At 42.7% G+C, this 25,475-nt stretch overlaps 1 protein-coding gene across 20 annotated transcripts in view; it reads left to right on the forward strand.

Annotated features, from left to right (window-relative positions):
* DAB1 (DAB adaptor protein 1) overlaps nt 1–25,475 on the forward strand; it is a 1,127,727-nt gene that overhangs the window by 708,895 nt on the left and 393,357 nt on the right. The window contains exons 1-2 of one of the 20 annotated variants that reach the window (XM_019449127.2): nt 11,122–11,267; nt 21,798–21,885. The exons of 18 other annotated variants lie outside the window; for them this stretch is intronic. The gene's annotated coding sequence lies outside the window, so the exon portion shown is untranslated. Of the gene's footprint in view, nt 1–11,121; nt 11,268–21,797; nt 21,886–25,475 lie in introns of those variants that run through there. One more of the 20 variants, XM_019449121.2, reaches the window with a different exon arrangement.

The raw sequence follows: 25,475 nt of genomic DNA on the forward strand, positions 1-25,475 counted from the left end.
ACTCTCCTGCCCTTTTTCATAACTCCCAGTTAGATCAAAGTCTAAGCATTCCTAATTATAAAGACTTTCCATCTCTTCATAAGGTGCTCCTTATATGCTTTTGATTGATGACTATTCATTGGTGGAATTACAGGCACATCAGTTGAATCACCCTTGAAATTAGTGCAGTGACAGGTGTCACATACATCTCTTTCTCTCTGCTGTTTATAAGGAGCTTAGCATCTACTCTAAGAGATTATAGTCTTTATGGGGGATCCAGAAATGTGAAAAATGGCTCCAACACATGGCAGAGATCAGGGTTATAAGTAAGCACAATATATAAAGGAATCAAAAGGGAGAAAGATGGGGGGCTTCATTTAAACTGGGTCCTACACATTGGGAAAGATTTCAGTAAATGGGAATGGGGAAAAGTAATCCTGGAGGAAGAAATAGCATGAGTGAAAGAATGGAGGCAAGCGTGTAGAAGACATGGTCAAGAAAAGATATATCATCTTTATGGTTTGATCAGGAATAAATAAGAGTATGCTGCTAGAAGAAGATCATAAAATGAATCTAGATGAAACACAGTAAAATGAGCTAATTTTATTTTTTTTACAACTGACAAATTTCTGATCTACATGAAATTCCGGAGCCATGTTTGTTGAAAGGCATTCATCTCCTTCACTCCATCATCATGTCATTGTTGTCCTAATCACCATTATTAAATATTATGATTGTGTAGACTTTACACTTTCTCATTCATGACTTCATTACATTGAGGGCACGGTATTGGTAGAAGTAACAAAAACTACGAAAAATGCTGGCTTATATGATCAAAATGATATATTGGATCATATTATTGTTAATGTAATGCTGCCTTTAGACAGTGACTCCATGATATGACAGGATGATTTCTTTTGGTCTCTCTGCTTTGACCTCTTTGGATCCAGCTTCATCATAAAGTCCATTCCCTTTAGGAGCCTACACTGTTGCTTCCTGGTCTACAGGATTTTTGTTTTTAATTGCTTTCTGTTTTCCAGTCAAAGTCTGATTGGATAGGTTTTCTGCCAACCCCTGAACCACCACTCTGGTCATTACCAGAGTGGTGATTCAGGGGGTGCTGAGTGGTTTAGCTTAAGTCATGTGTTCCAGTCAAGAGCTAAGGTACAGACAGCACCTCTGAGAAATCACATACTTCTCCAAATTGGAATTGGATTTTTAGGAAAAGACAAACGGGGTGGGTATGGGTGAGATGAGATCCAAAGAGCAAACTAAAGAGTGTCCTTTAGAGCACTTTTATTGCATTTTTATAGCTGAGGAATAGAGGTTCATGGTACTGTTGGTTGCGCAAAGATGAAAGAGTTCCCTTTTTCTAAGAACATCGTTTATGTTGAGAGAAAAAAAGAATTACCCAGATATGGGAATTTGGAAGGTGAAGAGATGTTACTATCCCTTCTGAATAGAAAGGCCAGACAAGTGTCATGGGCTGTGGCCCTGGACAAATTACTTAATTTCTCTTACTTTTACTTTTGTGTAGGTGTGAGTGTGAGTGTGTGTGTGTGTGTGTGTGTGTGTGTGTGTGTGCTGGAAAATAGAGATAATAGAGGATCATTTCCTTCACAGGGTTGCTGAGAGCATTAAATGAGACATTTACAAATACAGGTGACCAAACGTCTCTTCCATTCATTATGTGCTTGATCCTAAGAACATCCAGGAAAGTAGCTGAGGGCACCCAGTCTAAAAGATGAAATTACTGAGGCCTCGTATGGTTATTAGCCAAAGGAAATACCAAAGTCTCACGATTCCAAGCTTTACCTACCTCTCTTTCCATTACACTGTGCTGCTGCTTAATGAGATCCCTGGCTGTCTGTATGTTCTCCTTGCTGTTAACAGGAACCACACTGAGGGAACTACACGTGCAAATTATTATTAGCATGAAAGAGGTAATTATTATTTTTTTACATTGGCATCATCACAGACGATCTTTGCGTTAGACATTCTTTAGCAATGAATGATTGAACCAGAGGGCTTGTGGTTCATTCAGACAGTCATTAACTCTAAATAAGAAATTCATTTACTGTCACTCATGTTGCTTAAACAATGCAAAGCAAAGAGTGACAACAGAGCAGTCTTGGATTGTAAGGGCTAGAATGGAGGCTTTAAATCACGTAGCCAGACCTTTTGATTTACATATGCGCAAACTGAGGGCCAGCATGTGGAAGGTCACACAATTAATTACTGGCAGGGCTGAGACTAAACCCATTTTCCTTACTTCTATACCAAAGCCTTGCCACTAAAGCATGAATGCTGGTCATCCGACTCCTATTTGGTGAGGAATCCCCTGATTATTTAAAACACATTGCAGATATAGGATAGAGAGATACTTAATGTGCTAAATGTTCCAAAGTGAAAATATATTAAAGAATCTCTCACAAATTCCCTTGTGCTGTATTAATTTAATCTCGATTATTTCTACAATGTACTTGTGGGGGGAAAACAGGTATTTGTATATACTGAATGGTCTCGTTTGAGTCCTGCCAAGGTAAAGGTATGAAGTAAAAACATTTTACATTAAAACAGAGCAAATTGCTTATGGTAACCATTGCATAATGAAGGAACGCAATGAAGAATTACAGTTCAAATTACTTATCAGGTCTCTTCCATTTTCTAAGTTTTTAAAGTAGAAAATTGCACAGTATAATTACAGTAAGTTAATTTGCATTCATATTACAATTCAGTGAGCAATTACATTCTTTTTATTTAAAAAAAATATTTTATAAAGTGTGATTTGCATCAGTACATTTCCAGGAAAGAGTGGTGACTTTTTCCTTGTGAGGTTTTCATCCAGATTCAACCACACAGGCTAGGCCATCCAGGGTCGAGTTATAGCCTCTCATTGGCTTTCTGGGATGTTGGAGAAGAGACCCATTTGAAGTATCACTATGGTTTCAGAGCTTTTTGAGAACCCTTCAAGGAATCATAAACTGTTGGGGTTTAGAAGGAGAATTTAAAGGTCTTACTGCTCAAGATTTCCTTTCCCCTGTTTACTTCCATCATCTGAAGCTTGGATTTCTCTATCCCATTCTTGCTAAGCCATCATCCAACCTATATTTGATTTACTCTTGTGCCAGGAAATTCTTTACCTTCTGGTGATACCCACAGCATTGCTAGATAGTACCTTCATTTTGTGAGGGGAACTCTATGTTGGCCTAACCATTCTTGCATTAATGCACTTTAAAGGATACTTAAAACACACACACACACACACACACACACACACACACACACACGCATTCATTGCTTTGGTAGTGCCATACTTATATAACAGAGAGTACTCTTTGGTTGAGAGTACAACATTTCATTCAGGACTTGCAACATTAGCACAAATAGCTGTGTTGGGCCATAATGGAGGGGTTCCCATAAGGATAGTGGGGTCTGATTTCCAGTTTTGGCAAATGTATTTGGCAAATGTATTTGCCTATATAACCAACATTACATTAAAGATATAGTATATTCCATTACTCCAGAAAGTACCTTGTGCCTCTTTCCAGACAATCCCCCTCCACAGAGGCAACCAGTGTTCTAATTTATCTCGTCATAGATTTATCTTGCCTGTTCTTGATCCTTATATAGACAAAATCGTGACAGTGTTCTTCTAGTTTCTCTCATTCAACGTTTGAAAAAGATTTGTCCATGTTGCTGTAGTTATCGGTAGTTTATTTTGTTTCTTGCGTAGTAGTATTCCACTGTATGACTATGCTACAACTTATTTATCCCTTCTACTGTGGAAAGACATTGTGTTGTTTCCAGTTTGACCTATTACAAGTAAAGTTGCGATAAAGTTTCTAGTATATATGTTTATTTGTGTGTACATGTGTGTATAAGTGTGTGTGTACGTGTTTTATTCTCAGGAGTAAATACGTAGGAGTGGAATACCTGTAAATGCCCAAAGAGTACATGTATGCTTAACTTGATAAGAAAGCGCCAGGTCATTTTCCAACACGGTGACATTGTTGTACATTTTCATTGGAAACATGTGAGAGTTCTGTATCCTCACCAGTATTGAATGTTGTCAGACTTCCAAATTTTAGCCCTTTTAGTGTTTGTGGAATGATATCTCATTATGGTTTATTTCCATATTTCTTTGTGATCAACGATGTTGCCCACCTTTTCATGTGCTTATTGGCTATTCAATATATCTTCTCTTTTTTTTTGGTAAAATGTCCAAGCGTTTTGTCCATTTTAATTATGTTGTTTATCTTTTCATTATTAATTAATAGGAGTTGTTTGTATTTTCTAGACTTAAGCCCTTTGTCAGATATGTATTTCAAATATTTTCTTTAGGTTTGTGGTTTGCCATTGATTTTCTTAATGCTGTCTTTTGAACATCACATATATTGCATTTTGATAAAGTCTAATTTATCATTTTTTCTTTTATGTTCAATGATTTTTTTTGTCTTCTAAGAAATATGTGCATACCTCTAAATCATTAGGATAGACTCTATAATTCTCTTCTAGAATCTTTACTATTTTAGTGAATATATTTTGTTCTATACATGGTATAGGGAAGGGATTGAGATTAATTTTTTCCATATGATTGTTCCAATACCATATTTTGAAGACTTTCCTTTCCTCAATGAATTGCATTGACAACTTTGTAAAAAAAAAAAATCAAAAAAAAAAATCAACCACATATGTGTTGGTCTGTTTCTGGATTTTATCTGATGTTCCGCTGATTACTTTATCCTTCATGCTAAGACCATACTGTCTTAATTATTGCAGCTTTTTAGTAAGTCTTGAAATCAAGTAGGATAAGCTCTCTAAATTTTCCCTTCTTTCTCAGGAGTGTTTTGGCTATTCTAAGGCCCTTTGCATTCCCATATACATTTTAGAATTAACTTGGAAATTTCTTTAAAAAAGTATGCTGGGAATTTTATTTGGATTTTGCTAAATGTATAGTTCCATTTGGGGAGAATTGACATCAACATCGAGTTTTCCACATCATGAACATTGTATGGTTCTCCATTTATTTGGGTCTTCTTTAATTGTTTTCATCAACACTTTGTAAGATTTGGCGCAAAAACTTTGCATGACTTTTGTTCAATCTACTCCTAAGTATTTTGTAATGTGCTATTATAAATAGTATTTAAATTTTTCCTTTTCTAATAGTATGTGTAACTTTCGGTAAGATATTTAACCTCTCTGAGTTGATTTAACCTATACAATGTGAATTCATGTTTTTCTCTGAATAAGGCCAAGTATAACAATATACAAATAGCTTTTTGGGGATTCTCTAAGTATTAAATTGGATTAATATAAAGAAAGTTCATAATGCAATACTTGGTATGATAGAATTGTGTTCGTCAAAAGTGGGAAAAGAAAACTAATCCAACCTGGTTTCAGTAATAGAGGGAACGTTTTGGCTCATATAATTGAAAAATCTGGGTGGGGGGATGGTAGTTGACTTCAGGCATGGCTGAACCAAAGTCATTCAACAGTGTTCTCATAAATCTCTATTTTTCTTACCTGTTTTCTTCTCTCTCTCTTTTATTCTCTGAAGACCTTTCTTATGGGATGGGTTCTTACAGCTACAGGCTTACCATCTGTCCAATTTCCAGGCCAGTGGTAAAGGGAAAGCATTTTCCCCAGTTGCTCTAGCGTAAGTACACAGGTCACCTATTGGACCATCCCTGAACTGTGGCCAAGAAGCATGTTGCTCCTGTCTATCCCTGGAGCTGGAGGTAGGTAGGGTCAGCTCTACCAAAACTGAGTGGGGAAAAACATACCATCGAATGGGGGAATGGTTCCCCAACAAAATCGGAGTGTTTACCAAAGACAGAGGAATGGCTGAGAGAGTCAAAAAACAAGTATCTGTCATACCTTCAACATAGTGGCCACAAAATGCATGACACTGTATCTTAAGGTATGCTGATTCCTCCCTGCTCTCATGCTCCCCAAGCATGAGAAACCAGTCATTTTCTGATAGCTTCTAGTCTTCCCCTATTTTCAAGCACTAACCTCACCTTAGGATCCACTTTATGAGTGAAAAAAAAATTGGGGGTTTGTGTTGGAACTTAAGAGCCTTTTGATGATCACTTCAGCTCTCTGCTTTGTTTCTATTGTGCATTTAGTTGAAAAGATTGGTGGCATAAATGCAATTGCAGCATGGCTAGTCTCCTCCACCCCCTCCTTGGAAAAAATAAAAGGAGTGCTATTTATAGCAACTGTAAACCAGAGTCAAGTTCAGTAATAATACTGCCACACAACCTTTCCCTGGAATCAAGGCAGGCCAGTATCATAAAAGAAGGGACCTCTGTTTTGATGAAGGCTTTCAGAAATTTATGTTCTCTTCTGACCTCAAAAAAAGAAATAACAATTGGATATCTTACTTGAGTTCAGGGCATGTAAGAAAAGTACCTGAAATGTGGATAATGTAAGGGGTGAACAATGTTTTTTTCCTGCTTTTTAAAACATTTGACCCCTTTCACACTAAAGTCCAAAGTCCTGAACATGGCAAACGAGACCCATTAAAATTTATGTTGCCTCCCCAGAGTCAGCCATAGCCACCACCATCCAGCATCCTGGAAGAATTTGTACATTCTCTTTTCTTTGCCTGAAATACCTGTCCCTGCTTTTTTTGGTTATTCAGTTACCTTCCCAGGTGACATCATTTCCTTCATGAGGATTTCTTAACATCCTACCCTGTGTTAAGTGCCCGTATGTGATGTTCCCTTAGCATGCTGTACTTAATACTACCATAGTATTTATTGGAATGCGGTGTAATGATGTATTTCCCTCATGTGCCTATGAATTGCTCAAGAGCAAGTTTTGTTTTTGTTTTGTTTTGCTTTGCTTTTTGTTTTCTTGCCTTGCCAAAGGCTAATGTTGTGCCGGGTATAGAGTAAACAATAAGAAAACGCTTTTTGAATAAAGAAGTGGAACCTGAGTGTAAACATGAACTTGAATGAAAGGGACTGTAAGAGGCTTATATACTTTAGGTATTAACCTTTGAAATTTTGTGCATTCTATACATTAGTGTACTTTGAACACATGATGTCTCTAGTAAGCTTGGTAGCAATGTTCCTACTGAACATTATTCAAAATTTTATTAATCTGAGAGCTTTATGTGTATAGAAATATTAGCATATTCCTGGCATATGTGAGCACTAGAAACTATTTAATAAACAGTGGCTATATAATAACTCGTGTTTGAAACCCTTAGAGCTTACCGCACAACTTTATTATACTTCACCCAAAGAGAGGTATATTGGAAAAAAAATTATAGGAATAAACTGAGTTTTAAACAATACATAATACACAAAAATGAGCTACTTTTCATTCCTTTCATTGGAGGAGTAATTATTGCTAATTGAATTTATTTTTACTGACATTTGTTTTTGTTTTCAATCATGGGTCAATCTCAAACAGTACTTAGGCTACCTCTCTGCGTAGCTTGAGAATCATGTGCATTAGGATGAATTATGTGAAATTCAATGAAACTCCTTTGTGCCCACCTGCCTGCCCATGCCCTTGGTTTTTTCATTCCATTGTCTCACAGCTCCTCACAGGCAGGGTCTGTTTCCGATTTATCATCATTCCCATTGCCTAGCACAGTGCCTGATATGTAAAAGGAACACCATAAATGCTTATTGATTTAAAATGAACGATTTTGGCATTATTCTAGAAAGAGGACCGATATTTGCTGGGTGACATATTTAGTGCTAGCCTTGTCTACTACATTATCTCACTTAAGGCTTGCAGCAATCTCATCACACAGGTGTCTCAAGAAGCAGGTATCACCACTGTAGAATGGAGACTTTTGAAGTTTAGAAAGGTGAGTAACTTGTAAAAAATAACTCAGGCCATCAGATTCCAAAGTCCATAGTCTATTCAGTACCCATTGAAAGGGATATTTTTCAGGGCACCCCGGGGGCTCAGTCAGTTGAACGTCTGACTCTTGATTTCCACTCAGGTCATGATCTCATGGTTTATTACTTGGAGCCCTGTGTCGGGCTCTATGCTGGCAGCACCGAGCCTACTGGGGATTCTCTCTCTCCCTCTCTCTCTGTCCCTCCCCCGCTCACTCTCCTGTGCTCTCTCTCTCTCAAAAATAAACAAACATTTAAAAAACTAAAAGGGATATTTCTCTCACAGAGATGTCATGACGATGAAATGAGTTAATGTATGGAAAGCACCCAGAGCCATGTCTGGAACATAATAACCAATGCATAGATCTTTGCTGTTCTTAGTACTTCGCTGTTGGATGATAAAGGAATGTTTATTGATTTTTCTCCTTATGCCACACTTAGTACAAATGACACTGTTATTAAAAGAGAAGAAAAGAAAAAAAACACCCTTTTAGATGAGCTCTTTCTTGATACGTTTAGCATGATAACTTAAAACAGTGCTTTCAGACTTGGTTTGGTTTAACTGAAAAGACTACTAATGTCTTCACAAAGTCCTTGGTGAGCAGCTTGCATGTGGTTAGTCTATATGTGACACTGTCTTCCAGCCTGGAGTTGAGAACAGCTGCATTTTGTTGCCCCTGTTGGATTTAGCGGGAATTTGCCTAGTTTCCGTGGTGGACCTTGTTCAACATTGAATAGAGGTAGAGTTTTACATGAGCCTCTTCCATTTCCATTACGTGGCCAACTCAGTGTTTTGCATTCCCTTCAAAGTCTGTAATCCTAACCCCATTGGAAAATAGAAGGAGGTAGAGGAGACGGGAAGGCAATAACTGTGATATGCAGGGTCTTAAAATACAGGTAAATGGTTTTGATGTCCTGTGGCTGTCCTCAAAGCCTTGAGAAACTTCAGTGGTTTTTGGTAGAGTCAGTGAAAAGTTAGACCTGTGTTCAGTTACCTAAAGTCTGACATTTGTCTCAGACACCTGAAGCGCATAATATTTTTATACACTCCCTTCCCCTATTTCAACCATCACTTCTCTGATTTGTCCATGTCTCGTGTTTTCTTTGTATGGAGTTCAGACTGAGGTCTACCTTGTTTTAATCTTAATTTTTAAATTAATTTTTTTTTTTTATTTTAGAGAGAGAGAGCACACACGTGAGAAGGGGAGAGGGGCAGAGGAAGAGAAAGGGAGAGAGAAAGAGAGAAAGAGAAGAGAGAGAGAGAGAGAGAGAGAGAGAGAGAGAGAGAATCTCAAGCAGACTCCAAACTCAGCGTGTAGCTCCATGAAGGGCTTGATCCCATGACCCTGGGATCATGACCTGAGCGGGAATGCAGAGTTGGATGCTCAAGGGACTGAGCCACCAAGGTGCCCCTGAGGTTTGTCTTTATAGATGAGGAAACTGAAGTGTTTTATTCATCTTTATAGAGTTGCTCGGTGAGCCTAAACTTCCCACTAAATGAACTCTAAGTGTTCAGTGGCAACTCTTCCCACTTTCTAGAAATTTGGAAAAGTTGGAGAGACTTGAGCCTTTCTCTGGTTCCTGGCCATTAGATCTGGTCACACCCAGAAGTGGATAGAAACAGTAGAACCAAGGGTGGCCCCTCCCTCCCACCTTGCTGGGAGTTTCCTCTGATCAACTGTTCTCCCAAGATTGCATCCTGCCAATGACCTCACCAATTTTTCTTGTCTCTGTGTAAATTGCTATCTTTTCAGGAGGTGCGTGACAGCCTCCTTTTGCTAGGGCTTCCATTTGTACAGAAGCTGTTATTACAGAATAAGTTTAATGGGTCGTGAATTTTGTGCAGAAAGGGAGGGTCTCTCAATGACTTTGCATGTACCAGCCATGGACGTATTGGCTCCACAAGGAGTGCATTAGGCTAAATATTTTTAGCCCATTGACTGTGGGGGTAATAACCCTAAATGCTTCATTAAATTTTCATGGGTGAGTGACAGAAGCTAAGGGGGGGGGGGGCGCTGACAAACAACAAAACCCAAATCTGCCACATTAGCTTTATTATTACTCCGCTGGAGGACAGGAGTGTGGCCCCTAAAAACCAACTTTGTGAGGAACTGTTGCCTGCCTGCTCCTTCCCTTTTCCCTCCCTGCTTCAGTGGGGGCAGCACTTGACTTTTTTCTCTCCCACGCCTGGCATTCTGGTATCTGGAAATAGGTTACACCACATCAGGCATTGACTGGAGTTGAACCCAGTGTCAGGGTAGAAGAATTTCCAGACCGCCACAGTATGTTCTGCGGTTTGGCAGATCTTTGTCAACTAAGCAGGGAACAACGGACTGTGTACTGGCTGGGGCCTTCTCCCGCGCCAGTCCCAGTCCCGTATTCGAGTCTGCAGATTGTCTTTTCCGAGTACTCTAAGAGGGGGGAGGGCGGATGGGAACTCGGAGTTGGAGCTAAACTGCGGCCCACATGCTCTCAGGGGCGTTGAGTTCCTTCCTGGGACTGAAGACGACATGACCGTGACCGATGCCAGCCCACCCCCCCTCCCCCACCAACCAGCTTCGCGTGGGAAGCCTCAGCGGAGACGGAGGGCTGCCGAACTAGGGGTAGCCGCTGGGAACTAGCGCCCCCTCCCGCGAAGGGGCAAAGGGGCAACAGGCCTTCGCGGCCCCAGCCTCTCGCTTCCCCTCCCCCGCTGGCACTGTTTATATTTGGGAGTGCCTAAGTTTGGAGGCTTGGATAAAAGAATAGACATTTAGAGGGGAATGAGGGAGGTCGGGCGGGCGCTGCTGCTGGTGGCGATGGTGGCGAAAAACGCTGGCGACTTTGTGAAAGCCGACTGTGGGAGCTCTGACCCCCCTCTCTCCCGCATCCGCTCCCGGCCGGCGCGGCCGGGGCGGGAGCCCCAAGCCCTCGGCTCGGCTCGCCTCCGTCCGCGCGGGGATGCGGGGTGAGCGCAGGGGCTCCGGAGGCGCGACCGCGAACCGCGGCGCCCCCGCTCGCTCGCTCTCTCTGCCTCCTCCGCGTCGCCGCCGCGACTCGGCTAAGCTCTCCGAGCGCGCTCGGGCGGTGCAGAGAGCGCCCGGACGGGAGCGGGGACGGGCGCGGGAGCGGCGAGGCCCGGGCGAGGGGCGCGCCTCGGGCGGCCGGGAAGCCGGCAGGTGAGCGGCGCCGCGGGGCGCCGGGCGGGCGCGAGGGCGGGCGGGGCGCGGGCCGCGGGAGGAGGCGGGGCGGCGCGCGGGGCGGTCTCCTCCCCCTGCGCTGACGCGGGCCCGTGGCTCCCGGGGAGGATGGACCCAGCGCGGCGCTCGCCGGGGCTTCCCCGGGCTGGAGAGCGCGCCTGAGTGCCGCGGCCCGCCGGGCATGGGGAGCCGCTTCTTGGGCGGCTGCGGCAACGGAGGAGGATGCTCTCGGCCAGCCGAGGTGAGGCGAGGCGGGGGGCAAGCCCAGCCCCGAGTTCAAAGCGGGCAGATGCCGGGAGGGACAGGGCGCCCGGACGGCTCCGCTGGCGCCCCGGGCGCGGAGGAGGGCTCCTGGGACGCCCGTCGCGGGAGTTTGGCTGGGGGTGCGGAGGGGATGGAGACTGCAGTTTTCCGCTGGCTCCCTCCTCTTGCTGGGGGACAAGGGGCGACCTCTGCTCCTTCCTTCTGGCTCTCCCTCACCAACCCCAGCCTCCCTACTTGTGACCGCGCGCGGCCTTTCTCCAGACGGCCTCAGCCCAACACTTGTGTCTCTCGGAGACCCCCTGCTCCCTCCTCACTGCTGCGGTCCCGGCTCTTTCCACCCACGAGCCCTCCTTCGCCCACTCCAAAACCTGCCCGGTGCTTCCTATCCCTTCTCTCTGCGTCGCTAGCGGCGTCCCAGGGCCGGACCCTCTTCCCCTACTGCTCGGCTGAGCTGTGGCTCTGCCGCGACCTGTCGAACAAGTGGGTCTCTCCCTCTAACCCTTGCCCCGTTCGCAGACACCTTCAGAGCTGGGCCCTGCGTCTTCCCGATCCCAGCCCTTCCTGGGTCCTCCGTCGACTCCGTTCTCCGCCGCTGCGTCCCGCTCCCCAGGCTCCCCGCCACCCTGATAGCTCTTCTCCCCAGCCCGCCGCTCTTGGTTTCTGCTCAGGACTCCACGCTGTGCCTGGGAAGCAGAGCTCAGGGTTTGTTTGTTTTCCTACGGGGAAACTTTAAAATCGTCGTGGTTTGGCTCACAAAGAAGCCCTAACAGGAGGGCTCAGCCGCGGAGAGAACCTGGATCTGGAGTCCGAGATGGGGGGAGATTGTGTCGCAATTCGGAAAGGCGTCTTGGGATGAGCGTACAAAGTAAATTTCAAAACGGAGGTGGCTGCTGTAGCCTGGACTCTCCTTCCCCGGCTGGTTGCGTCCCGCGGAGTATTATTGTGACCCCTGGTGGGAGGGCGCGTCTTTTCTCCGCACTTTTTAAAGCGCCTTTTTATCCCCCCTTGATGGTGGTGCTGGTGACCAGGGCGGGGGGTGGGGGAAGAGTGGGTGGGCACGAGGGAAAGCTGCCTGCAGAGGCTGATGCCACTTGGCTCCTGCCTTGGTCTCTCCCGAACCCGCCAGATTGTGTATGTTTCACTCTAAATTACCCGCCTCCCCCCAACTGCATCGCACAAGTCCTCATTGTTGGGGGTCGGCCTGGGCACTTCCGCCTGGGCAGGGAGAGTCTGAAGGAATGGGGTGGGGGTTGGGAGGCCGGGGGCGCTCGGCGACCGTGCTCCGGCTGTCGCCGGAGGCTCGGCGGCGTTCGGAGCGGAGAGCGCCCCGGCGCGGGCATCTGTGCGCTCCCGCGAGTGTCTGCGAGCTTGGCTGCGTGCTGGCGTGGGTCGGTGCCTGCCTGTGCATTTGGAGGCCTGCGCACGCCTGGGCTTAGATCCTTCGAAAAATCGGCAAGTGGAAAGCTTGCGGAATCGAGTGCGTCTTTTGCTGCCCGGGAGCTGGGCGGGCGGTCCGGCTAGCAAGTCCTCCGAGGTGGGTGCTAATATGAAGCTCCAGCGAGTCACCGGGACCCGAGCGAGGATCAGCTCTCGCGTCTCCCCCCCCCCCCCTCCCCTTCCTGCTGGCCCGTTGTACGCACTTTCGCAGTGTTGATAGTTTCGAATAAAGGCCTTGTGGGGGTTCCTCTGACACTTCACAACAGTTAACATGTTTTCAAGTAATCATATAAATTAAAGGTGGCTTGCGTTCAGAACCCCCTAATTATCCGGTTCACGCTTGTACATTTATGTGCCAATTATAGGTCTTCAGGAAATCCATAAAATTGTAAACCATCCCCACCCCCTGAATTAGCACCCATTGTTTTTATTATCTCAATGATGAGTGATTCTGGATGGAACCCTGAATTGCACGGGCAAGGAGATAGATGTTCAGGGGCCAGAGATGGAGAGCTGGGCTGGAGTAGGAACGAACACTCCACAACACCCCCCTCCCCCATCTCTTTCACTTCCTATCCTGACAAGGCTTGGTGACAATTCTGGAATTTGAAAGGGATCAAAGATTTTCTTGATTTCCTATTGAGAAGGGCAACCTAATCAAAGCCGTATAAAAGTCAACTTCTAAGCAATCAGAAATTGTCTGCTGATGTCCTTGATTGAAACCCCAGCATTCAAATGGAGTATTGAAGAACGCACAGACATGGCTTTTGAAGCGCTATTGTTCTTTTCCATACACAGAGGCCCTCGTAAAGGTTTCGGAAGTTCAAAATGCAGTGACTTGAAAGACTGACATTGTAACTATTTGGCGACGCTAAGGGCATCAGCAGGGATGAGAGCAGAGGCCGAGGTGGGAAGTGCAAACGTGTGTTACTGTCTTCTTGGGAGCAGTGCAGCTCTCCAGTGGGAATTCGGTTCTAAGCATCAAGTTGGCAATTAAAATCTCTTCCTAAAGCAGATTTAGAAGATGATTTTTAGTAGTTTTTTTTTTTTTCTTGGTGGTTTGCTTAAGGTCTGAATAGGCATATCTGAAACATTTAATCATGTTCATTGTATTCAACAATAAAATCTGAATAAAAATTACTTATTGTTGATGAAGCTCCTCTCACAAGCTGTTCCACAGTATGTTTCAGTTGTAAGATACACCATTGTGGGAGGCTGCGGGGAAGAGATGCTATCGCTTATTGTTCTGGTTCTCCCCAGGCCCCAGAGGAATATGCTGCTTCACTCCCCTTTGCCTTCCAAAGTAATTTCCCTTCAGTGGGTGGGTGTCTGGCTTTGGTACCTGATAGTACCCTTCTTAAAAATTGCATTTGGTGGATTTCCGGTGCCTGGGGCCACCCTGCAGGCAGATGAAGCATCTAATGGAAGCAGCATTACATTTTGATAATTCACTCAAGTCAAACATTTTATTTTTGTAGGAATTTAATCCCTCTCTCAAACTAATAAAGCTAACAAAGCAAGAAAATCACAGTTTATGTCTTTTGGATGGCACTTTAAAAAATTGCCTACATGGAAGGCTGTTGTCAGGAACTTCCGATCGTTGTTGAGGGCTTACTGTGGCAAAGAATGTGCACTGGTTGAGTTAAGGAATTGAGGATAGGTCATATGACCTCTCAGAGCCTCAGTTTTGTCATTTGCAAAACGAGGACAATACTGCAGATTACCTATGTGATCTTTGAGCAATTTTTTAGAGAAAACTGCCCCAATTGGGCGCTTTGGCATGTAACAGGATTTCAGGAGGACGGTAACTAGCATGCAGTCCTGCTAAGAAGATAGGATAATCTTTGGAATTAGAAGGCCAAGGTCCAGTCCACGCACTTTCTGACTTTGTGATGTTGGGCAAGTCACCTGTCTTATTAATAAAAATAATAAGAATAATTGCTCTTTTGGAGCACTTACTAAGACTCAGGTACCCTTTGAAGTACTTTGCATGCATTCCTTTATTTAATCTTTAAATAACCCTAGGCAGTGAATAGCTGTATTCTCATTCCCATTTGATTGATAAGGAAATGGGGGGGGGCACACAGAGAGTTGGTAACTGGTCCAAGGTCACACAACAAATAAGGTACAGAACTAGAGATTTAAATCCAAGAGTTCTGGGGATGCCTGGGTGGCTCAGTTGGTTAAGCCTCTGACTCTTGACTTCTGCTCAGATCATGATCTCCTGGTTCCTGGCTTCAGCTGCCATGTTGGGCCACACGCCAACAGCATTGGGATTCTCTCTCTCCCTCTCTGTCTGCTGCTCCCCAGCTTGCACTCTCTTTCTCCCTCTAAATAAGTAAATAAACTTAAAAAAAAAAAAAAAAAAAGTAAATCCAAGCATCCTGGTCCCAGGGTCTGCCCTGACCACTGTCAGGTCATGCTGTCTCTGAGTGGAGAGGCAGTCCCAGCTGTCTTTCACAGTGGTTGTAAAACTTAAGAGGGAATAATGGAATAGACTTTCTGTAGAAGCAAGCTGCGTGTTTTTCTGAGTGTCAGATGTTGAGAACATAAAGTGAGTGTTGCTCTGTTGTCAACAGGGCATTGGGCTGATGGTCGATGTTTTGAACACTTGCGACTTGATGAGAGTTTTGGTCAGTATGTTGACATCCGTTTGCGCTGTTAAAATATTCAGTAAGCAGGTACGCAGAGATAGCATTACTGCTGTTGTCTGTTACCAGCTGTGATAAGCAGAGATTTATAACATTAAAAGGTGGTATAACAGGTGGGTGGAAGTCTGGACTTGGGTGCTAAGACTACCGGGGTTCAGTCCCCAGTTCCTCCAGCCCTGCCAGCTGGTGGCCTTGACTGACTTCTCTAACCTCTCTATACTTCAGTTTTCTTTACAAAATAACAGACCTGCTACCTAAGATTGTTGTGAAGATTATGGAAATTGACACCCAAGTGCTTGGAACAGTAGTTAGCATGTAATGTTACTTAGCTGTTAACGTTATCCTTCAAATGAGATCCAAATTCTCCCCTTTGATAATGAAAAGTTCTCTGTTACCAGTGTCCTGAGGCTTAAGTATTCTAACAGTGTCCATTGTTTGTTGTTTTTTTCCTTTTCCTAACCAGGAGATGGGGAGGAAGAGATACAGTTTAGGATTCCAGGCAAAAGTTGTTTTGTTTAGCTTATTAGAAATTGAAGGGAATTGTGAAGTACACATAACATGCTAAAACCTCCATGGCACTGTACTTTTCAGCAATTGTTTTGAGGAAAATAAAGTGACTATTTGCTTGATTGGATTCTGGTAGTGGAATAGTGAAGTCTCCCTGTTTACAGATTGGAAAATGAATCAGGTTGGAGGAAACACACAACTTTACAGCTGAGAGACACCATTGGAACCCAGAATTCTTAGACTCCTTGTCCAGTGCTCTTTTTTCTAGACCAGAATGTCTTCTATACCAGGATAGAGAAGTGACCTGAAATATAAATAAAAATTGAGTGGAGGGGAGATATTGCAAGACTAAGAGCAGGAGCCAGTCAGATGTTCTGTTCTAAAAAAAAAAAAAAAAAGTGTCCGTAGGAAAAGAAAAGAAAACCCCTTTTCTGTAAGTACATTCATGTTCATGGAAACTAGCACTGAACTCAATCTATGAAATGCATATTAGCAGGATATGAGTCCATGATGAAACACATACACACACACAAGTCGATTAATGACTTCAACACTTTGCTTAGGTTGGAGAGCAAATGATTGGGTTTCTTTTTCTGTGAGATGCTCTTTGTATTTTTCTTCCATTTAGTTTTCAGATACGGAAAGGTTTTGGTTCAGGAATCATAAAACTCCTCTGGCTTCTATTTCATGAAATATGCAGCATATTCTATTGGAGAGAAATTGCTGGCTTGCTTTTATTATTATTATTTTTTTTATTTGAACCTGATGTATAACCAATCTGCAATGCCAGTGGGGGATGCTCATAAAGAGAAAGGAAAACAGAAATACAATTCTGCTGAATAGAACAACTCATAGCTAAAATGATACAGATTTTGTGATGGCCAAGATGGGCTGTTTAGCTTAGGGGATAAAAATGAGAGGAGTGCCCTCACAGATAGATGTGACAGTTCAGGGTGACTTCAAGTCAGTGTCGACCACCTACAGTGCATCTGCAAAATGACCAACCCCGTGTATAAGCTCTGAGCTTCATAGCAATTTGACTCTCTCTGTTGGTTAGTCTCTGTTTCTTCTTCTTCTTTTTTTTAATGTTTATTTTTTTGAGGGGAGAGAGAGCAGGGCAGGGATGGAGAGAGAGTGAGACACAGAATCCAAAGCAGGCTCCAGGCTCTGAATTGTCAGCAGAGGGCCTCATGTGGGGCTCGAACCCACAAACCATGAGATCATGACCTGAGCCAAAGTCGAACGCTCAACCAGCTGAGCCACCTAGGCACCCCAGTCTCTCTGTTTCTTGACTAGACCCTGGTAATCTGCTGGTTCACCATCCATCAGTTAAGCCATCCTTTCCCCCTCTTTTGTCTCAGTTTGTCTCTTTTTCAGTCTTTGTATCCAATATATCTACTCTTGTTAGTGTCACATTTGCTAGTAAAGACTGAAAAGTTAACAAATAAGCCTGGAGAGTATCTGGGAAATTGACTCAGGTCACCCACATAGGCACCACTTCTGTGTCCATTTAACACATATTGCCTGAGCGCCTACTTTGTGTCTGGCCCTGACTCTGTGCTCAGCGTTGTGAACAGTATCGAGATGCAGGGGTACAGCCTCTGTCATCTAGGCATCCTGCCTCATGCATAAATAATTGACGCAGGGTGAGATATGGTACAGAAAATATCTGCGTGGCACTGAAAGCGTCCAGAAAAGTAATTTATTATATCTGAAGAAAGGAAAGAGTGGGGAAGGCTTCAAAGAAGAGATTGCATTTCATCTGGAAGCTGAAGTTTGACCAGGAGTTTTTCAGGGCTTGAAGGCATCCAAACTGGGAGAACTGTGTGGGCAAAGACAGGTGGGCATGAAGGTTCATCATTGGCTTGGAGATAGGCATAGTTCGCTGTGGCTGTAATGTACAATATGTGGCTGAAATGGATTACTTTATAGAGCATTTTCAAGATCGTGTTCCAGGGAACATTAGTGTTCCCCAAGATGGTTATGAGTATTTCAAAAGAAAGAACATTCAGAGAGAAAAATGTCCCATGCCCCAAGATGTTTGAAAATCACTGAATTATATATCTTACTCTTCTTAAGACATGGTATTTACTGACATAGTAAAGCGTCAGAGGTTTCCTCCAGTTAAAAAAAAAAAAAGTCATTTAACTTATTAAGGTCTCAGTTTGCTTGCCATAGTACCTCTGATTTCAAGGAGCCCTTTTCAGTCTTATGAGATAGACCAGGGAACATGTTTGTAGGTAATCACTTAATGGGTTTTAAGAAGAGGGGTTAATTTTATCATGAGAGCAATATGTATGATTTGAAATGTAGTATAGTATATATATATAAGACCTAAGACGAAGTGGAAGTAACAGGATAGTGAAAGCACTTGTACTCACCACTCAGCTTAAGAAATAAACCCACGCAAATGAGGTTGAAGCCTCCTAGTAACCTTTTCCTGGTCATATCTCTTTCCTTCAGCCAGAGGTAACTGCCCTAAATTTGGTGTTTATCATTTCATATAATTATTTTGAATGTTCTTTTGGGAAGAAAAAGAATTCCATTGAATTCTTACCTGATTTCTAGCTGGTCACTATAGAGATAATAAGAAAGAGCTGATTTGTCTAGGAATTTTCCGTGAATAAAGGACATTTACAAGCTTCTCAAAGAAGGAAGTGTGGCTTCTCCTTTTAACAACAGTGTCTGGAATATAGTAGATGTTCAATTAATTTCTGCTGAATTGAATTGTGTGCATTCTCGTAGTACATTAAGTTCATGTGCATACAAAGATTGGGGTGAAGTAATGGTTTTGTATTGACAGTATTGAATTTCCTTTGTTCACTGATCTTGACAATATAGTTTTTTGTCTTGTAAACTGGATCTGTAATTGAATAGTAACTGTCATCAACTGAAAGTCATTTCTTGATTATTTTTATTTTAGAGAGAGAGAGAGAGTGAGTGAATGAATGAGTGAGCCAGCAGGGGAGATGGACAGAGGGGGAGAGAGAAAGAGAGAATTTTAAGCAGGTTCCATGCTCAGCATGAAGCCTGAAGTGGGGCTAGATTCCACGACCCTGGATCATGACCTGAGAGGAAATCAAGAGTTGGGTGCTCAACCAACCGAGCTACCCAGGTGCCCCGACTAAAAGTCATTTTTGTGTTTTCTTGACATCGTTTGGAATCAATAATAACTACTTACCCAAATCTGCCCTATTGATTTGGTAAAGCTGTCCACTTCATTAGAAGAAAAATAACTACAAGTGTTTTCAATCAAAAAGGATATTTGTAAATTACAATGTAATTAATTACTCGGTACCCAGACACTACATACTTTGAAGGTTTATCCTTAGGGCCCCAAGAAATAATTTACTGTCAATAACAGGGTGTGACAATTAGGCACAGTCATGCCAATGCAAGCATCTCTCTTGGTGTATGTGAGGGACATCTTCTTGGAAAAGCTCCATCTGAAACACATGTCATATTTGGGAGACATTTTCCTTCTTATGTTATCCTAGCCTGTATTCATGTATTACTATATACATGTCAACATGTACAGTAAACGCTACTACATTGCTGAGGGATGCATGGTAGAAAGAATGGAAAGAGAAAGTGGAAAACTTGTAGGCTCACTAGGGGAGATCATGGTTATGTGGGAGATAGTAGGTTAGCTTTTCCCATGAGGTTTATGTTGATCATGGCTGAGAGGCCACCCCTTTGATTTTCTCTTTGATTTTGCCCGTACAGGTTTCAACGAGCAGTTTGGGGAGTAACAGTAAAGTCCAGGAGATAGCACAGTGAGAGTCAGCCTTGGGTATGACTGACCATCGGCAATGCATACAGTGTACACAGGGTGAGGAAGAGATGCCATGCACTGCCATTCCCTCGTGAGTGCCTACGGGTGCCCATGCACTGTGATGATGGCACACGATCGTGCTTGTCTGAGATTGGAGGACTTACTCTGAGCAGTATCATATGCATGCTCACAGAAGTTCTCAGTATAAAACACAACCATTCAAACATTAAAATTAAACCAGAAGTTCCGGTAATCCAATTGTGGATGAAGTCAAAGATGGGCCAGCCATATGCTGAATCTAAGCTATGGGTGTGTATTGTTAGAACGTAGTGAATGCAAAAAGGTTACTGTAATTTATTCCTTTGGGAAGATGAATAGATTTATAGACCACATAGAAGTTGGATTCTTGCCAACCTTCTGCTATCTTAGTAATTTTAATGTAGTTGAATTTATCAATCTTTTCTTTTATGGTTAGTACTTCTTATGTCATGTTTAAGAAACTCTTTTTTTTTACTCTGATGTCCTAAAGATACTGTCCTTTATTATCTCCTAAAAGTTTTATTGTTTTGTCTTTCACATTTAAGTTCTATAATCCATGTGGAGTGTGTGTGTGTGTGTGTGTGTGTGTGTGTGGTGAGGTAGGAATTTATTTTATTTCTAATTTTCCTCCATGTGGAAAAAAGTCATCTTGGCACTTAAGATCATTTTCTAGATGCGTTTGTGTGCGTGTGTGTGTGTGTGTATGTATATATATTTTTTAAGATTTTATTTTATTTATTTTTTATTTTTTATTTTTTTTAATTTTTTTTTTTACATTTTATTTATTTTTGAGAAACAGAGTGAGACAAAGCATGAGTGGGGGAGGGGCAGAGAGAGAAGGAGACAGAATCTGAAGCAGGCTCCAGGCTCTGAGCAAGCAGTCAGCACAGAGCCTGATGCGGGGCTTGAACCCACAAACTGTGAGATCATGACCTGAGCTGAAGTCGGAGGCTCAACCGACTGAGCCACCCAGGCGCCCCAAGATTTTATTTTTAAATAATCTCTACACCCAGTGTGGGGCTCAAACTTATAACCCCCCTGATACCAAGAGTTGCATGCTCTACCAACTAAGCCAGTCAGGCGCCCTCAGGCATATATTTTGTCTACTCTTTTGCCTACATTACATTTCTTTTATTATTTTATAGCTTATTATTAAAGCTTTATAATAATCCTTGACATTTGGCAGGACAAATCCTTACAATGTCCTTCTTCACTAGTGTCTTGGCTTTTTTTTTTTTTTTTTTTTTTGGCTTTTTGTCTTCCATATACATTTTATACTTAGTTTTTAAAGTTACACAAAATACTCTTGAGATTTCATTGGAGTTACAATGAATTTATAGATTAATTCAGGGAGATGATATCATTATGGTATTGAGCCCTTCTACCCATACATATGCTACCCCTCTCCATTTATTTAGTTATTAATGTCTTTCAGTACAGATTGTAATTTTCTTCATAAAGGTATCTAACCTCTTGTTAGATTTATTTTTGGGTGCTTTATATTTTTGTAGTTGCCATTGTAAATGCTGTCTCTAAAAATTACATTTTCTAATTATATGTTTTCATCATAGTCCACCTGTATTTCTTGCTCTGGATGGTGGGGCATTAGGATGGGAGGAGAAAAACTGGTGCTCATAGAGTGCTCACAAAGTACTAGGTGAGTTATGTGCTTTCATTTGATACCCAGAACAGCTTCAAGGAAAGGGCTGTGGGAAGCTTAGCACTGCCCTTGACAGGGTCACCACCCTCCTTCACAGACTGACTGGCAAGGGGATGTCCTTTGTCCCAGTGGCCCAGTGGAGATGTAAAAGTGAGGAATGGGGCTTCCTAGGACTCGATCAAGCCAAGTAGCAACCAGTCCCCTTGTTCAAATATCAGAGATCTTTGAAAGATGTCTGTTTTCCCCCTGGAGTGTGAGGGGATGGCGAAGTCCTTTCCAGGGTAGACACTCTGTCTAGCATGACTAACATGATCTAGGGGCTGGGGGCCAGAGTCTGGCTCCTGATACACTAGTCTGGCATTTCAGACTGGCTGTCGTCTTCTAGTTGCCTGAGTGCCAAATTATGGCCGATAGCTACAGTCTGGTTCTACTTTCTAGGTGCATCTCAGGTCAGTGAATGTTACTGCAACCTTCAGATGAGCAGCCACAGCTACAGGGAAATGAGAAGATGTGTCCAGTCATCAAGGTGAGCTGGGATAGAGATCCAGATCTTCTGGTACCCATGTCGGTATTCTTTCTTCCTCACCATCTTGACTTAAGATTCTCAGATATATTATGATGATAATACAGTGAAATACTCAAGCATTTTTTATTTGAGCAATCACTATTCTGCATAGAAATTATAACTTATATCTGCAAAAATGGGGACAACAGGAGAGATGTCTACCAATGGCCCTGATGCTTACCTGCTGATTGCTATCTTTTTCTGTCTGCCTCTCTTCATTGTTGTTTGTATGTCTCTTTTTCTGGAATTCCTTAGGTTATTAATTCTTTGATCAGCCCACTCCCACTCATTTTTTTCCCATTCAAATATTATGTATGTTTTAGGACCTAGTGGAGATACCCATTTCTCTGCAGAAGTTACCTCTATGACATTGATGTGGATAAAATTTCAAATTCTTCTTCTTCCCTTGCTGAGTGTGGTACCTCTTTCTTCTTTCTCTCACATCCTGTCATCATGTTGCATTGTATTTTCTGGAGTGAAGCTAATATGTGCTGTGGTAATTATAGGTTGATATAAAAGAGGATGTGTCATAAAAGCAAAATTAAGGGAAGGAGAAGCTGACCACTTGGTTACCCTGATAACACTATATTTCCTCTTTGATATCCATGGGTCCATTATGAGTGAGTTCAGATACCATTCTGTATATATTTGACTGCTCCAAACGTATCAGTGGTAAAGGAAGTCTTAATTCCAGTAGTCATAAATCAACATGGCTAGGAGGAAGGGGGTTGGGAGAATGGACTGACATTGCCCTCTTCTAAAAAATACAGATCTTACAACATAGGCTCAACTACGTTTGATGCTTCCCTCTGCCTGCTTCCCCAGGCATGTGTATCTTTCTCAGGCATCTTGAGCCCCAGACTCTACTAAACACCATCCTTCATTACATCTTCAATTGTTCTGCTCCTTGTCTGTTTCTCTGGGTTCCTCTGAAGGTTGAGAATTTCTCAAGGACACTGTTGACGTGTCTTTCATGCCTCATATGCTTGGCTTTTCAAGAAAGTTCACCTTAAATTTTTACTACTTCTAGTTTTTAATGTCTACCATAGTTCCTTTGCAGTAGAGGGAAGAGTGTCCTGTCCCATTAGTGAACTATTTTGAATCTTTGAGAACAAAATAAGGGCCTTCTGCTGTCATTACAAATGTTTCTGTTGTCTCCTTTTACTCGCAAACTGTGCCTTTCCTGTACTGCCCTCTCTCTCTCCCTTCTTTCCTTTCCTTTTTTTTTTCTGTCCTTCTGGTTTCATCAGATCAAGGGAGTTGCATGAAATCAACAACAACAAAAGGTCTCTCAACTTCAAAGTTTGCAGTGGGATTTTGCACAGTTGCTAGAATGTGCTTTACTCCCTCTCTCACACATTGTTTCAGTTGAGGAGGAAATATTTGAGGAGCAGTCATAAGGTGGACTTTGTAGTTCCTTATCAGATCCCATGGTAATAACATAGGTTACCGTGGGTGATTGTTCGCTTCATGGGTTATCTGCAGCTGATTTAAAATTACAGCTTAACTGCTGGTGGGAATGCAAACTGGTGCAGAGATTCCAGAAAATAGTATGGAGGTTTATCAAAAAATTAAAAATAGAACTATCCTATTACAACCCAGCAATTGGACTACTAGGTTATTTATCCAAAGGATATAGGTATGCTGTTTCAAAGGGGCACTGCACCCCAATGTTTATAGCAACGCTATCGATAATAGCCAAACTATGGAAAGAGCCCAAATGTCCATAGACTGGTGAATGGATAAAGAAGATGTGGTATATATATTGCTGAGTATTACTCAGCAATCAAAATGAATGAAATCTTGTCATTTGCAACAATGTGGATGAAACTAGAGTATATTATGCTAAGTGAAATTAGAGAAAGACAAATATCATATGACTTCACTCATGTGGAATTTAAGATACAGAACAGATGAACATAAGGGAAGCAAAAGTAATATAAAAACAGGGAGGGGGACAAAACATAAGAGACTCAAATACAGAGAACAAACTGACAGTTGCTGGAGAGGTTGTGGGAGGGGGCATGGACTAAAAGGGCAAGAAGCATTAAGGAAGACACTTGCTGGGATGAGCACTGGGTGTTATATGTAGGGGATGAATCATTGCATTCTCCTCCTGAAATCATTATTGCACTATATGCTACCTAACTTGGATGTACATTTAAAAAAGAAAGAAACAAAACAAATGAGCAAAGGGAAAAAAGAGAGAGAGGCAAACCAAGAAACAGACTGTTAACTATAGAGGACAAACTGATGGTTACCAGAGGGGAGGTGGATGGGGGGAGGGGGGTAGGTTGAACAGGTGATGGAGATTAAGAATTGCATTTTGTTATGATGAGAATCAGGTGTTGTATAGAACAGTTGGATCACTATATTGTGCACCTGAAACTAATATTATACTGTATGTTAACTGGAATTAAAAAAAAACACAAAAGATAAATAAAATCTAATACATATTTTTGCCAAACAAAAACCAAGTAAAATTATAGCATAAAGATTGAAACTCTGCCAACCAGTGTGTGTCAGGGGTGAAGAGCGTCTCTGTGGACTGTCCCTGGACACACCCAAAACTGCAGCAGCCACATCTCCAGGATAAGCAGAACTTATTAATGGTGACAGTATGCACTGTGTCAGTGATCACTTCGTCAGGAGGCACATGCCAGGTACCTTAGCAGAAAGAATTTAATACAGGAAACTAAATAGGAAAAATTTCATATAGTGAAAAATGTGTTGGCAGAGCTGAAACTGTGACAAAGAAGCAAACCACAAAGACTAGAAGCTGCTTCTAGATCTGCAGGCACAAAGGGAAGGTGCATTGTTGCTGGAGCCCAGGATCCGTGGCTGTTGGAAACAGCAGAGGCTGCATGGTGGGAATAGGTCCCACACGGGAATGGGCTGGAACCATAGAGGAGACTGGGCCACTTCCAGGTATGCCACCTTGGAGCAGAAAGTGAGTGAGAGAGGGAGACAGATACCCTAGTTTCTCCTCCAACTTCCTCTCTCCTGCCAGGCTTTCCCATTAAGTGAACCTCACTGAAAGTCAGTTGTCAAGGGAGCCTGGGAAATGTGCTTGGGACAGGCTTCCTGCCACACCCAGCAGAGCAGGGGAAGGGGCCAGGAGTGGATCAGAGAAAAGCAGGCAAAGGACTAGTTCATATGCCAGAAAAATTAGTCTCTTACAAAAGTATTTACTGATATTGCAGAGCTCAAGAACAGCGAAGTGAAACCCTCGTTCTTCCCCTAGCTTCCCTACCCTGCCGTCCCATCCCACCTTCCTTGCAGAATGTTGAGAGTAGCCACTGGCATTCAATCTCTGTCTTGCCAGGTGGAGCCTTGTCAGTGATGAGTGCCTGCCCTGGTGAGTAGAACAGTAACAGTAGGGCCATATAGTCCCTTTTCTGCAATCCCCAAATCTAGAATGCTCTGAAAAGTCAGAATAGTTTTATCATTCATTTAGTGGCAAAACCTGATCTGATCTGACATGAGCTACTTATAATCTTTATTGGTCCCTCTGAGTATGAATAGTCATACATATGGCTTGAGAAGTATTA

The sequence above is a fragment of the Panthera pardus genome, unplaced genomic scaffold (genome assembly GCF_024362965.1).
Source record: "Panthera pardus isolate Hobbes unplaced genomic scaffold, ASM2436296v1 HiC_scaffold_11, whole genome shotgun sequence".
Lineage (NCBI taxonomy): Eukaryota > Metazoa > Chordata > Mammalia > Carnivora > Felidae > Panthera > Panthera pardus.